The sequence below is a fragment of the Balaenoptera borealis genome (genome assembly GCF_965194805.1).
Source record: "Balaenoptera borealis genome assembly, chromosome: 10".
NCBI classification, from domain to species: Eukaryota; Metazoa; Chordata; class Mammalia; order Artiodactyla; family Balaenopteridae; genus Balaenoptera; species Balaenoptera borealis.
Genome location: NC_138874.1, coordinates 30,791,589 through 30,806,799, shown reverse-complemented (window position 1 = coordinate 30,806,799; position 15,211 = coordinate 30,791,589).

The following is a 15,211-nucleotide window of genomic DNA, read 5'->3' as shown; positions in this document are numbered from 1 at the left end:
GTTACAACTTAAATATCCCGGGAAAGAGAAAAATGGATAAAGAAGTTGTGGTCCTTATGTACAATGCAATATCACTCAGCCATGAAGTCAACGTCATAAGGCTAGTAGCAGCATGATGAGTGGATTAGGTACGACGATTCTAAGTGAAATAAGTCACACAGCAAAAGACACTTTTCATAAGATATCACTTATAGAGGGAATGTAAAAACCGCTACACTTGAACTGAATTACAAAACAGAACAGAGTCACACGTTTAGAAAACACACTATGGCTGCTTAACGGGAAAGGTGAGGTGGGGTGATGCATAAAGCAAGGGTTTCAAATTAGCTTAGATACCGTTCCATAAACCCAATATGTAATAGAAAAAACCTACTCCTTGCTCAGTGAACTGGACTCAACACCTCCTATTCACTGCCCAAGAATATATCTCACTAGTAAGAATCTTAAAACCTATGTATTGATATCTCTGTGTTACTGTGTCAAGTGGGTGTAAAGCGGCATAAACACAGCAGTGAAAAGCAGCTATACCCCATTATAAAAATCAATTACTTTTAAAAACCTGTGAAACAAAGACAGTGAAAGAGAGAAAAATTCTTACAAAATTTGTTCAGGGGCTGTGATGCCAACTGGATGGACCATATCTAGACCCACAGGTGATTGAGACATAAGGGTGGACACTCTTGGGGCTGAGAGGTTTGGTGAGGTTGGGTGAGCTAACGCAGACCCTTTAAAGTAATACGGCGTGGTACCCATCCCATGGGTCCCAAATCTCCAGGTTCAAGGGCATCTTCCTACATCGAAAACATGCATGAGAAAGCCAGAAGATGGTACACCGTGTGACCGGGAAAGGTTTCTAAAACGCACCTCAATTCTCATCTCCTTGTGCTCCGGTTCGCCATTCCAGCCGCTTTACTAGCAATCTCCCTCCTTGGAGAATCAGCACCTTTAACCTCCTGTTCCGTACAGGTTGCAATTTGTCCTGAGGATGAACGGGAAGAGGGGGAACCAATGAGAGACTAGCTCTAGGTGTTGGGACAGGCACAGGTCACTCTATTTTCCCATCAGGAAGAAGAATCAACCACAGGCTCAGCCTGCCGCCCGGAGCCAGAATAGGGCCTGAAGCAATCCTGCGCTTTTGCGGCCAGCTCCCAAGAAAGCGAGTTGAAAAATGGAGCTCAGGGGCACTGCAATTCACAAACCTGCAGAGTGAGAAATGATAACTCTCGTCCACAAATATATGGAGGGAAGGCAACGAGGAGGATTTGAAAGCAAGGCAGAATTGCAGGAAACAGATTTCAGGAGGTAGATTCGAATCGCCTTTAAAGCACAGGAAAAGCGGCAAAACCTCGACAATGATGCCCTTGGCCAAAAAGGGCGTATGCGTTTTTTCCTGAATATATTCAGGAAAAAACGCATACGCCCTTTTTGGCCAACCAAGCAACCTGGAAAGGCAAATCAGCGCTACAAAGAAGTCTCGCTTCCCATCGGTCAAAAGGGCCATGCTGAATAAAGTGTCAAAACCAGAAATGCAGGACAGGCCATGGAGAAATGGGAGCCTTGCTACGCTGATGGGCGGGCTGTAAATTGCCAACAGCCACTCTGGAGAAGTGTACGGTGTGTCCTGAAACATCTAAAAAACTCAGCTTAGAGAGCATAGGGCACTTCCACTCATGGGCGTATAAATTGGGAAAACTAAAAATCAGCAAGACACAGGCACCCCAAAGTTTAGGGCTGCTCTGTTGACAAGAACCTCCACTTCGTTACACCTGAAATATCCCAGGAAAGAGAAGAATGGATAAAGAAGTTGTGGTCCTTATGTACAATGGAATATCACTCAGCCATGAAATCAACGGCATAAGGCTAGGAGCAGCATGATGAGTGGATTTAGGTACGACGATTCTAAGTGAAATAAGTCACACAGAAAAAGACACTTATCATAAGATATCACTTATAGAGGGAATGTAGAAACCGCTACCCTTGAACTGAATTACAAAACAGAACAGAGTCGCACGTTTAGAAAACACACTATGGCTGCTTAACGGGAAAGGTGAGGTGGGGTGATGCATAAAACAAGGGTTTCAAATTAGCTCAAATACCGTTCCATAAACCCAATATGTAATAGACAAGACCTACTCCTTGCTCAGTGAACTGGACTCAACACCCCCTATTCACCGCCCAAGAATATATCTGACTAGTAAGAATCTTAAAACCTATGTATTGATACCTCTCTGTAAGTGAGTCAAGTGGGTGTAAAGCGGCATAAACACAGCAGTGCAAAGCAGCTAAACCCCATTATAAAAATCAATTACTTTTAAAAACCCGTGAAACAAAGACAGTGAAAGAGAGAGAAATTCTTACAAAATTCGTTCAGGGGCTGCGATGCCACCTGGATTGACCATATCCAGACCCACAGCTGATTGAGACATAAGGGTGGACACTCTTGGGGCTGAGAGGTTTGGTGAGGTTGGGTGAGCTAACGCAGACCCTTTAAAGTAATACGGCGTGGTACCCATCCCATGGGTCCCAAATCTCCAGGTTCAAGGGCATCTTCCTACATCGAAAACATGCATGAGAAACCCAGAAGGTGGTACACCGTGTGATCGGGAAAGGTTTCTAAAACGCACCTCATTTCTCCTCTCCTTGTGCTCCGGTTCGCCATTCCAGCCGCTTTACTAGCAATCTCCCTCCTTGGAGAATCAGCACCTTTAACCTCCTGTTCCGTACAGGTTGCAATTTGTCCTGAGGATGAACGGGAAGAGGGGGAACCAATGAGAGACTAGCTCTAGGTGTTGGGACAGGCACAGGTCACTCTATTTTCCCATCAGGAAGAAGAATCAACCACAGGCTCAGCCTGCCGCCCGGAGCCAGAATAGGGCCTGAAGCAATCCTGCGCTTTTGCGGCCAGCTCCCAAGAAAGCGAGTTGAAAAATGGAGCTCAGGGGCACTGCAATTCACAAACCTGCAGAGTGAGAAATGATAACTCTCGTCCACAAATATATGGAGCGAAGGCAACGAGGAGGATTTGAAAGCAAGGCAGAATTGCAGGAAACAGATTTCAGGAGGTAGATTCGAATCGCCTTTAAAGCACAGGAAAAGCGGCAAAACCTCGACAATGATGCCCTTGGCCAAAAAGGGCGTATGCGTTTTTTCCTGAATATATTCAGGAAAAAACGCATACGCCCTTTTTGGCCAACCAAGCAACCTGGAAAGGCAAATCAGCGCTACAAAGAAGTCTCGCTTCCCATCGGTCAAAAGGGCCATGCTGAATAAAGTGTCAAAACCAGAAATGCAGGACAGGCCATGGAGAAATGGGAGCCTTGCTACGCTGATGGGCGGGCTGTAAATTGCCAACAGCCACTCTGGAGAAGTGTACGGTGTGTCCTGAAACATCTAAAAAACTCAGCTTAGAGAGCATAGGGCACTTCCACTCATGGGCGTATAAATTGGGAAAACTAAAAATCAGCAAGACACAGGCACCCCAAAGTTTAGGGCTGCTCTGTTGACAAGAACCTCCACTTCGTTACACCTGAAATATCCCAGGAAAGAGAAGAATGGATAAAGAAGTTGTGGTCCTTATGTACAATGGAATATCACTCAGCCATGAAATCAACGGCATAAGGCTAGGAGCAGCATGATGAGTGGATTTAGGTACGACGATTCTAAGTGAAATAAGTCACACAGAAAAAGACACTTATCATAAGATATCACTTATAGAGGGAATGTAGAAACCGCTACCCTTGAACTGAATTACAAAACAGAACAGAGTCGCACGTTTAGAAAACACAGTATGGCTGCTTAACGGGAAAGGTGAGGTGGGGTGATGCATAAAACAAGGGTTTCAAATTAGCTCAGATACCGTTCCATAAACCCAATATGTAATAGACAAGACCTACTCCTTGCTCAGTGAACTGGACTCAACACCCCCTATTCACCGCCCAAGAATATATCTGACTAGTAAGAATCTTAAAACCTATGTATTGATACCTCTCTGTAAGTGAGTCAAGTGGGTGTAAAGCGGCATAAACACAGCAGTGCAAAGCAGCTAAACCCCATTATAAAAATCAATTACTTTTAAAAACCCGTGAAACAAAGACAGTGAAAGAGAGAGAAATTCTTACAAAATTCGTTCAGGGGCTGCGATGCCACCTGGATTGACCATATCCAGACCCACAGCTGATTGAGACATAAGGGTGGACACTCTTGGGGCTGAGAGGTTTGGTGAGGTTGGGTGAGCTAACGCAGACCCTTTAAAGTAATACGGCGTGGTACCCATCCCATGGGTCCCAAATCTCCAGGTTCAAGGGCATCTTCCTACATCGAAAACATGCATGAGAAACCCAGAAGGTGGTACACCGTGTGATCGGGAAAGGTTTCTAAAACGCACCTCATTTCTCCTCTCCTTGTGCTCCGGTTCGCCATTCCAGCCGCTTTACTAGCAATCTCCCTCCTTGGAGAATCAGCACCTTTAACCTCCTGTTCCGTACAGGTTGCAATTTGTCCTGAGGATGAACGGGAAGAGGGGGAACCAATGAGAGACTAGCTCTAGGTGTTGGGACAGGCACAGGTCACTCTATTTTCCCATCAGGAAGAAGAATCAACCACAGGCTCAGCCTGCCGCCCGGAGCCAGAATAGGGCCTGAAGCAATCCTGCGCTTTTGCGGCCAGCTCCCAAGAAAGCGAGTTGAAAAATGGAGCTCAGGGGCACTGCAATTCACAAACCTGCAGAGTGAGAAATGATAACTCTCGTCCACAAATATATGGAGGGAAGGCAACGAGGAGGATTTGAAAGCAAGGCAGAATTGCAGGAAACAGATTTCAGGAGGTAGATTCGAATCGCCTTTAAAGCACAGGAAAAGCGGCAAAACCTCGACAATGATGCCCTTGGCCAAAAAGGGCGTATGCGTTTTTTCCTGAATATATTCAGGAAAAAACGCATACGCCCTTTTTGGCCAACCAAGCAACCTGGAAAGGCAAATCAGCGCTACAAAGAAGTCTCGCTTCCCATCGGTCAAAAGGGCCATGCTGAATAAAGTGTCAAAACCAGAAATGCAGGACAGGCCATGGAGAAATGGGAGCCTTGCTACGCTGATGGGCGGGCTGTAAATTGCCAACAGCCACTCTGGAGAAGTGTACGGTGTGTCCTGAAACATCTAAAAAACTCAGCTTAGAGAGCATAGGGCACTTCCACTCATGGGCGTATAAATTGGGAAAACTAAAAATCAGCAAGACACAGGCACCCCAAAGTTTAGGGCTGCTCTGTTGACAAGAACCTCCACTTCGTTACACCTGAAATATCCCAGGAAAGAGAAGAATGGATAAAGAAGTTGTGGTCCTTATGTACAATGGAATATCACTCAGCCATGAAATCAACGGCATAAGGCTAGGAGCAGCATGATGAGTGGATTTAGGTACGACGATTCTAAGTGAAATAAGTCACACAGAAAAAGACACTTATCATAAGATATCACTTATAGAGGGAATGTAGAAACCGCTACCCTTGAACTGAATTACAAAACAGAACAGAGTCGCACGTTTAGAAAACACAGTATGGCTGCTTAACGGGAAAGGTGAGGTGGGGTGATGCATAAAACAAGGGTTTCAAATTAGCTCAGATACCGTTCCATAAACCCAATATGTAATAGACAAGACCTACTCCTTGCTCAGTGAACTGGACTCAACACCCCCTATTCACCGCCCAAGAATATATCTGACTAGTAAGAATCTTAAAACCTATGTATTGATACCTCTCTGTAAGTGAGTCAAGTGGGTGTAAAGCGGCATAAACACAGCAGTGCAAAGCAGCTAAACCCCATTATAAAAATCAATTACTTTTAAAAACCCGTGAAACAAAGACAGTGAAAGAGAGAGAAATTCTTACAAAATTCGTTCAGGGGCTGCGATGCCACCTGGATTGACCATATCCAGACCCACAGCTGATTGAGACATAAGGGTGGACACTCTTGGGGCTGAGAGGTTTGGTGAGGTTGGGTGAGCTAACGCAGACCCTTTAAAGTAATACGGCGTGGTACCCATCCCATGGGTCCCAAATCTCCAGGTTCAAGGGCATCTTCCTACATCGAAAACATGCATGAGAAACCCAGAAGGTGGTACACCGTGTGATCGGGAAAGGTTTCTAAAACGCACCTCATTTCTCCTCTCCTTGTGCTCCGGTTCGCCATTCCAGCCGCTTTACTAGCAATCTCCCTCCTTGGAGAATCAGCACCTTTAACCTCCTGTTCCGTACAGGTTGCAATTTGTCCTGAGGATGAACGGGAAGAGGGGGAACCAATGAGAGACTAGCTCTAGGTGTTGGGACAGGCACAGGTCACTCTATTTTCCCATCAGGAAGAAGAATCAACCACAGGCTCAGCCTGCCGCCCGGAGCCAGAATAGGGCCTGAAGCAATCCTGCGCTTTTGCGGCCAGCTCCCAAGAAAGCGAGTTGAAAAATGGAGCTCAGGGGCACTGCAATTCACAAACCTGCAGAGTGAGAAATGATAACTCTCGTCCACAAATATATGGAGCGAAGGCAACGAGGAGGATTTGAAAGCAAGGCAGAATTGCAGGAAACAGATTTCAGGAGGTAGATTCGAATCGCCTTTAAAGCACAGGAAAAGCGGCAAAACCTCGACAATGATGCCCTTGGCCAAAAAGGGCGTATGCGTTTTTTCCTGAATATATTCAGGAAAAAACGCATACGCCCTTTTTGGCCAACCAAGCAACCTGGAAAGGCAAATCAGCGCTACAAAGAAGTCTCGCTTCCCATCGGTCAAAAGGGCCATGCTGAATAAAGTGTCAAAACCAGAAATGCAGGACAGGCCATGGAGAAATGGGAGCCTTGCTACGCTGATGGGCGGGCTGTAAATTGCCAACAGCCACTCTGGAGAAGTGTACGGTGTGTCCTGAAACATCTAAAAAACTCAGCTTAGAGAGCATAGGGCACTTCCACTCATGGGCGTATAAATTGGGAAAACTAAAAATCAGCAAGACACAGGCACCCCAAAGTTTAGGGCTGCTCTGTTGACAAGAACCTCCACTTCGTTACACCTGAAATATCCCAGGAAAGAGAAGAATGGATAAAGAAGTTGTGGTCCTTATGTACAATGGAATATCACTCAGCCATGAAATCAACGGCATAAGGCTAGGAGCAGCATGATGAGTGGATTTAGGTACGACGATTCTAAGTGAAATAAGTCACACAGAAAAAGACACTTATCATAAGATATCACTTATAGAGGGAATGTAGAAACCGCTACCCTTGAACTGAATTACAAAACAGAACAGAGTCGCACGTTTAGAAAACACACTATGGCTGCTTAACGGGAAAGGTGAGGTGGGGTGATGCATAAAACAAGGGTTTCAAATTAGCTCAGATACCGTTCCATAAACCCAATATGTAATAGACAAGACCTACTCCTTGCTCAGTGAACTGGACTCAACACCCCCTATTCACCGCCCAAGAATATATCTGACTAGTAAGAATCTTAAAACCTATGTATTGATACCTCTCTGTAAGTGAGTCAAGTGGGTGTAAAGCGGCATAAACACAGCAGTGCAAAGCAGCTAAACCCCATTATAAAAATCAATTACTTTTAAAAACCCGTGAAACAAAGACAGTGAAAGAGAGAGAAATTCTTACAAAATTCGTTCAGGGGCTGCGATGCCACCTGGATTGACCATATCCAGACCCACAGCTGATTGAGACATAAGGGTGGACACTCTTGGGGCTGAGAGGTTTGGTGAGGTTGGGTGAGCTAACGCAGACCCTTTAAAGTAATACGGCGTGGTACCCATCCCATGGGTCCCAAATCTCCAGGTTCAAGGGCATCTTCCTACATCGAAAACATGCATGAGAAACCCAGAAGGTGGTACACCGTGTGATCGGGAAAGGTTTCTAAAACGCACCTCATTTCTCCTCTCCTTGTGCTCCGGTTCGCCATTCCAGCCGCTTTACTAGCAATCTCCCTCCTTGGAGAATCAGCACCTTTAACCTCCTGTTCCGTACAGGTTGCAATTTGTCCTGAGGATGAACGGGAAGAGGGGGAACCAATGAGAGACTAGCTCTAGGTGTTGGGACAGGCACAGGTCACTCTATTTTCCCATCAGGAAGAAGAATCAACCACAGGCTCAGCCTGCCGCCCGGAGCCAGAATAGGGCCTGAAGCAATCCTGCGCTTTTGCGGCCAGCTCCCAAGAAAGCGAGTTGAAAAATGGAGCTCAGGGGCACTGCAATTCACAAACCTGCAGAGTGAGAAATGATAACTCTCGTCCACAAATGTATGGAGCGAAGGCAACGAGGAGGATTTGAAAGCAAGGCAGAATTGCAGGAAACAGATTTCAGGAGGTAGATTCGAATCGCCTTTAAAGCACAGGAAAAGCGGCAAAACCTCGACAATGATGCCCTTGGCCAAAAAGGGCGTATGCGTTTTTTCCTGAATATATTCAGGAAAAAACGCATACGCCCTTTTTGGCCAACCAAGCAACCTGGAAAGGCAAATCAGCGCTACAAAGAAGTCTCGCTTCCCATCGGTCAAAAGGGCCATGCTGAATAAAGTGTCAAAACCAGAAATGCAGGACAGGCCATGGAGAAATGGGAGCCTTGCTACGCTGATGGGCGGGCTGTAAATTGCCAACAGCCACTCTGGAGAAGTGTACGGTGTGTCCTGAAACATCTAAAAAACTCAGCTTAGAGAGCATAGGGCACTTCCACTCATGGGCGTATAAATTGGGAAAACTAAAAATCAGCAAGACACAGGCACCCCAAAGTTTAGGGCTGCTCTGTTGACAAGAACCTCCACTTCGTTACACCTGAAATATCCCAGGAAAGAGAAGAATGGATAAAGAAGTTGTGGTCCTTATGTACAATGGAATATCACTCAGCCATGAAATCAACGGCATAAGGCTAGGAGCAGCATGATGAGTGGATTTAGGTACGACGATTCTAAGTGAAATAAGTCACACAGAAAAAGACACTTATCATAAGATATCACTTATAGAGGGAATGTAGAAACCGCTACCCTTGAACTGAATTACAAAACAGAACAGAGTCGCACGTTTAGAAAACACACTATGGCTGCTTAACGGGAAAGGTGAGGTGGGGTGATGCATAAAACAAGGGTTTCAAATTAGCTCAGATACCGTTCCATAAACCCAATATGTAATAGACAAGACCTACTCCTTGCTCAGTGAACTGGACTCAACACCCCCTATTCACCGCCCAAGAATATATCTGACTAGTAAGAATCTTAAAACCTATGTATTGATACCTCTCTGTAAGTGAGTCAAGTGGGTGTAAAGCGGCATAAACACAGCAGTGCAAAGCAGCTAAACCCCATTATAAAAATCAATTACTTTTAAAAACCCGTGAAACAAAGACAGTGAAAGAGAGAGAAATTCTTACAAAATTCGTTCAGGGGCTGCGATGCCACCTGGATTGACCATATCCAGACCCACAGCTGATTGAGACATAAGGGTGGACACTCTTGGGGCTGAGAGGTTTGGTGAGGTTGGGTGAGCTAACGCAGACCCTTTAAAGTAATACGGCGTGGTACCCATCCCATGGGTCCCAAATCTCCAGGTTCAAGGGCATCTTCCTACATCGAAAACATGCATGAGAAACCCAGAAGGTGGTACACCGTGTGATCGGGAAAGGTTTCTAAAACGCACCTCATTTCTCCTCTCCTTGTGCTCCGGTTCGCCATTCCAGCCGCTTTACTAGCAATCTCCCTCCTTGGAGAATCAGCACCTTTAACCTCCTGTTCCGTACAGGTTGCAATTTGTCCTGAGGATGAACGGGAAGAGGGGGAACCAATGAGAGACTAGCTCTAGGTGTTGGGACAGGCACAGGTCACTCTATTTTCCCATCAGGAAGAAGAATCAACCACAGGCTCAGCCTGCCGCCCGGAGCCAGAATAGGGCCTGAAGCAATCCTGCGCTTTTGCGGCCAGCTCCCAAGAAAGCGAGTTGAAAAATGGAGCTCAGGGGCACTGCAATTCACAAACCTGCAGAGTGAGAAATGATAACTCTCGTCCACAAATATATGGAGCGAAGGCAACGAGGAGGATTTGAAAGCAAGGCAGAATTGCAGGAAACAGATTTCAGGAGGTAGATTCGAATCGCCTTTAAAGCACAGGAAAAGCGGCAAAACCTCGACAATGATGCCCTTGGCCAAAAAGGGCGTATGCGTTTTTTCCTGAATATATTCAGGAAAAAACGCATACGCCCTTTTTGGCCAACCAAGCAACCTGGAAAGGCAAATCAGCGCTACAAAGAAGTCTCGCTTCCCATCGGTCAAAAGGGCCATGCTGAATAAAGTGTCAAAACCAGAAATGCAGGACAGGCCATGGAGAAATGGGAGCCTTGCTACGCTGATGGGCGGGCTGTAAATTGCCAACAGCCACTCTGGAGAAGTGTACGGTGTGTCCTGAAACATCTAAAAAACTCAGCTTAGAGAGCATAGGGCACTTCCACTCATGGGCGTATAAATTGGGAAAACTAAAAATCAGCAAGACACAGGCACCCCAAAGTTTAGGGCTGCTCTGTTGACAAGAACCTCCACTTCGTTACACCTGAAATATCCCAGGAAAGAGAAGAATGGATAAAGAAGTTGTGGTCCTTATGTACAATGGAATATCACTCAGCCATGAAATCAACGGCATAAGGCTAGGAGCAGCATGATGAGTGGATTTAGGTACGACGATTCTAAGTGAAATAAGTCACACAGAAAAAGACACTTATCATAAGATATCACTTATAGAGGGAATGTAGAAACCGCTACCCTTGAACTGAATTACAAAACAGAACAGAGTCGCACGTTTAGAAAACACACTATGGCTGCTTAACGGGAAAGGTGAGGTGGGGTGATGCATAAAACAAGGGTTTCAAATTAGCTCAGATACCGTTCCATAAACCCAATATGTAATAGACAAGACCTACTCCTTGCTCAGTGAACTGGACTCAACACCCCCTATTCACCGCCCAAGAATATATCTGACTAGTAAGAATCTTAAAACCTATGTATTGATACCTCTCTGTAAGTGAGTCAAGTGGGTGTAAAGCGGCATAAACACAGCAGTGCAAAGCAGCTAAACCCCATTATAAAAATCAATTACTTTTAAAAACCCGTGAAACAAAGACAGTGAAAGAGAGAGAAATTCTTACAAAATTCGTTCAGGGGCTGCGATGCCACCTGGATTGACCATATCCAGACCCACAGCTGATTGAGACATAAGGGTGGACACTCTTGGGGCTGAGAGGTTTGGTGAGGTTGGGTGAGCTAACGCAGACCCTTTAAAGTAATACGGCGTGGTACCCATCCCATGGGTCCCAAATCTCCAGGTTCAAGGGCATCTTCCTACATCGAAAACATGCATGAGAAACCCAGAAGGTGGTACACCGTGTGATCGGGAAAGGTTTCTAAAACGCACCTCATTTCTCCTCTCCTTGTGCTCCGGTTCGCCATTCCAGCCGCTTTACTAGCAATCTCCCTCCTTGGAGAATCAGCACCTTTAACCTCCTGTTCCGTACAGGTTGCAATTTGTCCTGAGGATGAACGGGAAGAGGGGGAACCAATGAGAGACTAGCTCTAGGTGTTGGGACAGGCACAGGTCACTCTATTTTCCCATCAGGAAGAAGAATCAACCACAGGCTCAGCCTGCCGCCCGGAGCCAGAATAGGGCCTGAAGCAATCCTGCGCTTTTGCGGCCAGCTCCCAAGAAAGCGAGTTGAAAAATGGAGCTCAGGGGCACTGCAATTCACAAACCTGCAGAGTGAGAAATGATAACTCTCGTCCACAAATATATGGAGGGAAGGCAACGAGGAGGATTTGAAAGCAAGGCAGAATTGCAGGAAACAGATTTCAGGAGGTAGATTCGAATCGCCTTTAAAGCACAGGAAAAGCGGCAAAACCTCGACAATGATGCCCTTGGCCAAAAAGGGCGTATGCGTTTTTTCCTGAATATATTCAGGAAAAAACGCATACGCCCTTTTTGGCCAACCAAGCAACCTGGAAAGGCAAATCAGCGCTACAAAGAAGTCTCGCTTCCCATCGGTCAAAAGGGCCATGCTGAATAAAGTGTCAAAACCAGAAATGCAGGACAGGCCATGGAGAAATGGGAGCCTTGCTACGCTGATGGGCGGGCTGTAAATTGCCAACAGCCACTCTGGAGAAGTGTACGGTGTGTCCTGAAACATCTAAAAAACTCAGCTTAGAGAGCATAGGGCACTTCCACTCATGGGCGTATAAATTGGGAAAACTAAAAATCAGCAAGACACAGGCACCCCAAAGTTTAGGGCTGCTCTGTTGACAAGAACCTCCACTTCGTTACACCTGAAATATCCCAGGAAAGAGAAGAATGGATAAAGAAGTTGTGGTCCTTATGTACAATGGAATATCACTCAGCCATGAAATCAACGGCATAAGGCTAGGAGCAGCATGATGAGTGGATTTAGGTACGACGATTCTAAGTGAAATAAGTCACACAGAAAAAGACACTTATCATAAGATATCACTTATAGAGGGAATGTAGAAACCGCTACCCTTGAACTGAATTACAAAACAGAACAGAGTCGCACGTTTAGAAAACACAGTATGGCTGCTTAACGGGAAAGGTGAGGTGGGGTGATGCATAAAACAAGGGTTTCAAATTAGCTCAGATACCGTTCCATAAACCCAATATGTAATAGACAAGACCTACTCCTTGCTCAGTGAACTGGACTCAACACCCCCTATTCACCGCCCAAGAATATATCTGACTAGTAAGAATCTTAAAACCTATGTATTGATACCTCTCTGTAAGTGAGTCAAGTGGGTGTAAAGCGGCATAAACACAGCAGTGCAAAGCAGCTAAACCCCATTATAAAAATCAATTACTTTTAAAAACCCGTGAAACAAAGACAGTGAAAGAGAGAGAAATTCTTACAAAATTCGTTCAGGGGCTGCGATGCCACCTGGATTGACCATATCCAGACCCACAGCTGATCGAGACATAAGGGTGGACACTCTTGGGGCTGAGAGGTTTGGTGAGGTTGGGTGAGCTAACGCAGACCCTTTAAAGTAATACGGCGTGGTACCCATCCCATGGGTCCCAAATCTCCAGGTTCAAGGGCATCTTCCTACATCGAAAACATGCATGAGAAACCCAGAAGATGGTACACCGTGTGATCGGGAAAGGTTTCTAAAACGCACCTCATTTCTCATCTCCTTGTACACCGGTTCGCCATTCCAGCCGCTTTACTAGCAATCTCCCTCCTTGGAGAATCAGCACCTTTACCCTACTGTTCCGTACAGGTTGCAATTTGTCCTGAGGATGAACGGGAAGAGGGGGAACCAATGAGAGACTAGCTCTAGGTGTTGGGACAGGCACAGGTCACTCTATTTTCCCATCAGGAAGAAGAATCAACCACAGGCTCAGCCTGCCGCCCGGAGCCAGCATAGGTCCTGAAGCAATCCTGCGCTTTTGCGGCCAGCTCCCAAGAAAGCGAGCTGAAAAATGGAGCTCAGGGGCACTGCAATTCACAAACCTGCAGAGTTAGAAATGATAACTCTCGTCCACAAATATATTGAGGGAAGGCAACGAAGAGGAATTGAAAGCAAGGCAGAATTGCAGGAAACAGATTTCAGGAGGTAGATTCGAATCACCTTTAAAGCACAGGAAAAGCGGCAAAACCTCGACAATGATGCCCTTGGCCAAAAAGGGCGTATGCGTTTTTTCCTGAATATATTCAGGAAAAAACGCATACGCCCTTTTTGGCCAACCAAGCAACCTGCAAAGGCAAATCAGCGCTACAAAGAAGTCTCGCTTCCCTTCGGTCAACAGGGTCGTGCTGAATAAGGTGTCAAAACCAGAAAGGCAGGACAGGCCATGGAGAAACGGGAGCCTTGCTACGCTGATGGCCGGGATGTAAATTGCCAACAGCCACTCTGGATAAGAGTACGGTGTGTCCTGAAACATCTACAAAACTCAGCTTAGAGAGCATAGGGCACTTCCACTCATGGGCGTATACATTGGGAAAACTAAAAATCAGCAAGACCCAGGCACCCCAAAGTTTAGGGCTGCTCTGTTGACAAGAACCTCCACTTCGTTACAACTTAAATATCCCGGGAAAGAGAAAAATGGATAAAGAAGTTGTGGTCCTTATGTACAATGCAATATCACTCAGCCATGAAGTCAACGTCATAAGGCTAGTAGCAGCATGATGAGTGGATTAGGTACGACGATTCTAAGTGAAATAAGTCACACAGCAAAAGACACTTTTCATAAGATATCACTTATAGAGGGAATGTAAAAACCGCTACACTTGAACTGAATTACAAAACAGAACAGAGTCACACGTTTAGAAAACACACTATGGCTGCTTAACGGGAAAGGTGAGGTGGGGTGATGCATAAAGCAAGGGTTTCAAATTAGCTTAGATACCGTTCCATAAACCCAATATGTAATAGAAAAAACCTACTCCTTGCTCAGTGAACTGGACTCAACACCTCCTATTCACTGCCCAAGAATATATCTCACTAGTAAGAATCTTAAAACCTATGTATTGATATCTCTGTGTTACTGTGTCAAGTGGGTGTAAAGCGGCATAAACACAGCAGTGAAAAGCAGCTATACCCCATTATAAAAATCAATTACTTTTAAAAACCTGTGAAACAAAGACAGTGAAAGAGAGAAAAATTCTTACAAAATTTGTTCAGGGGCTGTGATGCCAACTGGATGGACCATATCTAGACCCACAGGTGATTGAGACATAAGGGTGGACACTCTTGGGGCTGAGAGGTTTGGTGAGGTTGGGTGAGCTAACGCAGACCCTTTAAAGTAATACGGCGTGGTACCCATCCCATGGGTCCCAAATCTCCAGGTTCAAGGGCATCTTCCTACATCGAAAACATGCATGAGAAACCCAGAAGATGGTACACCGTGTGACCGGGAAAGGTTTCTAAAACGCACCTCAATTCTCATCTCCTTGTGCTCCGGTTCGCCATTCCAGCCGCTTTACTAGCAATCTCCCTCCTTGGAGAATCAGCACCTTTAACCTCCTGTTCCGTACAGGTTGCAATTTGTCCTGAGGATGAACGGGAAGAGGGGGAACCAATGAGAGACTAGCTCTAGGTGTTGGGACAGGCACAGGTCACTCTATTTTCCCATCAGGAAGAAGAATCAACCACAGGCTCAGCCTGCCGCCCGGAGCCAGAATAGGGCCTGAAGCAATCCTGCG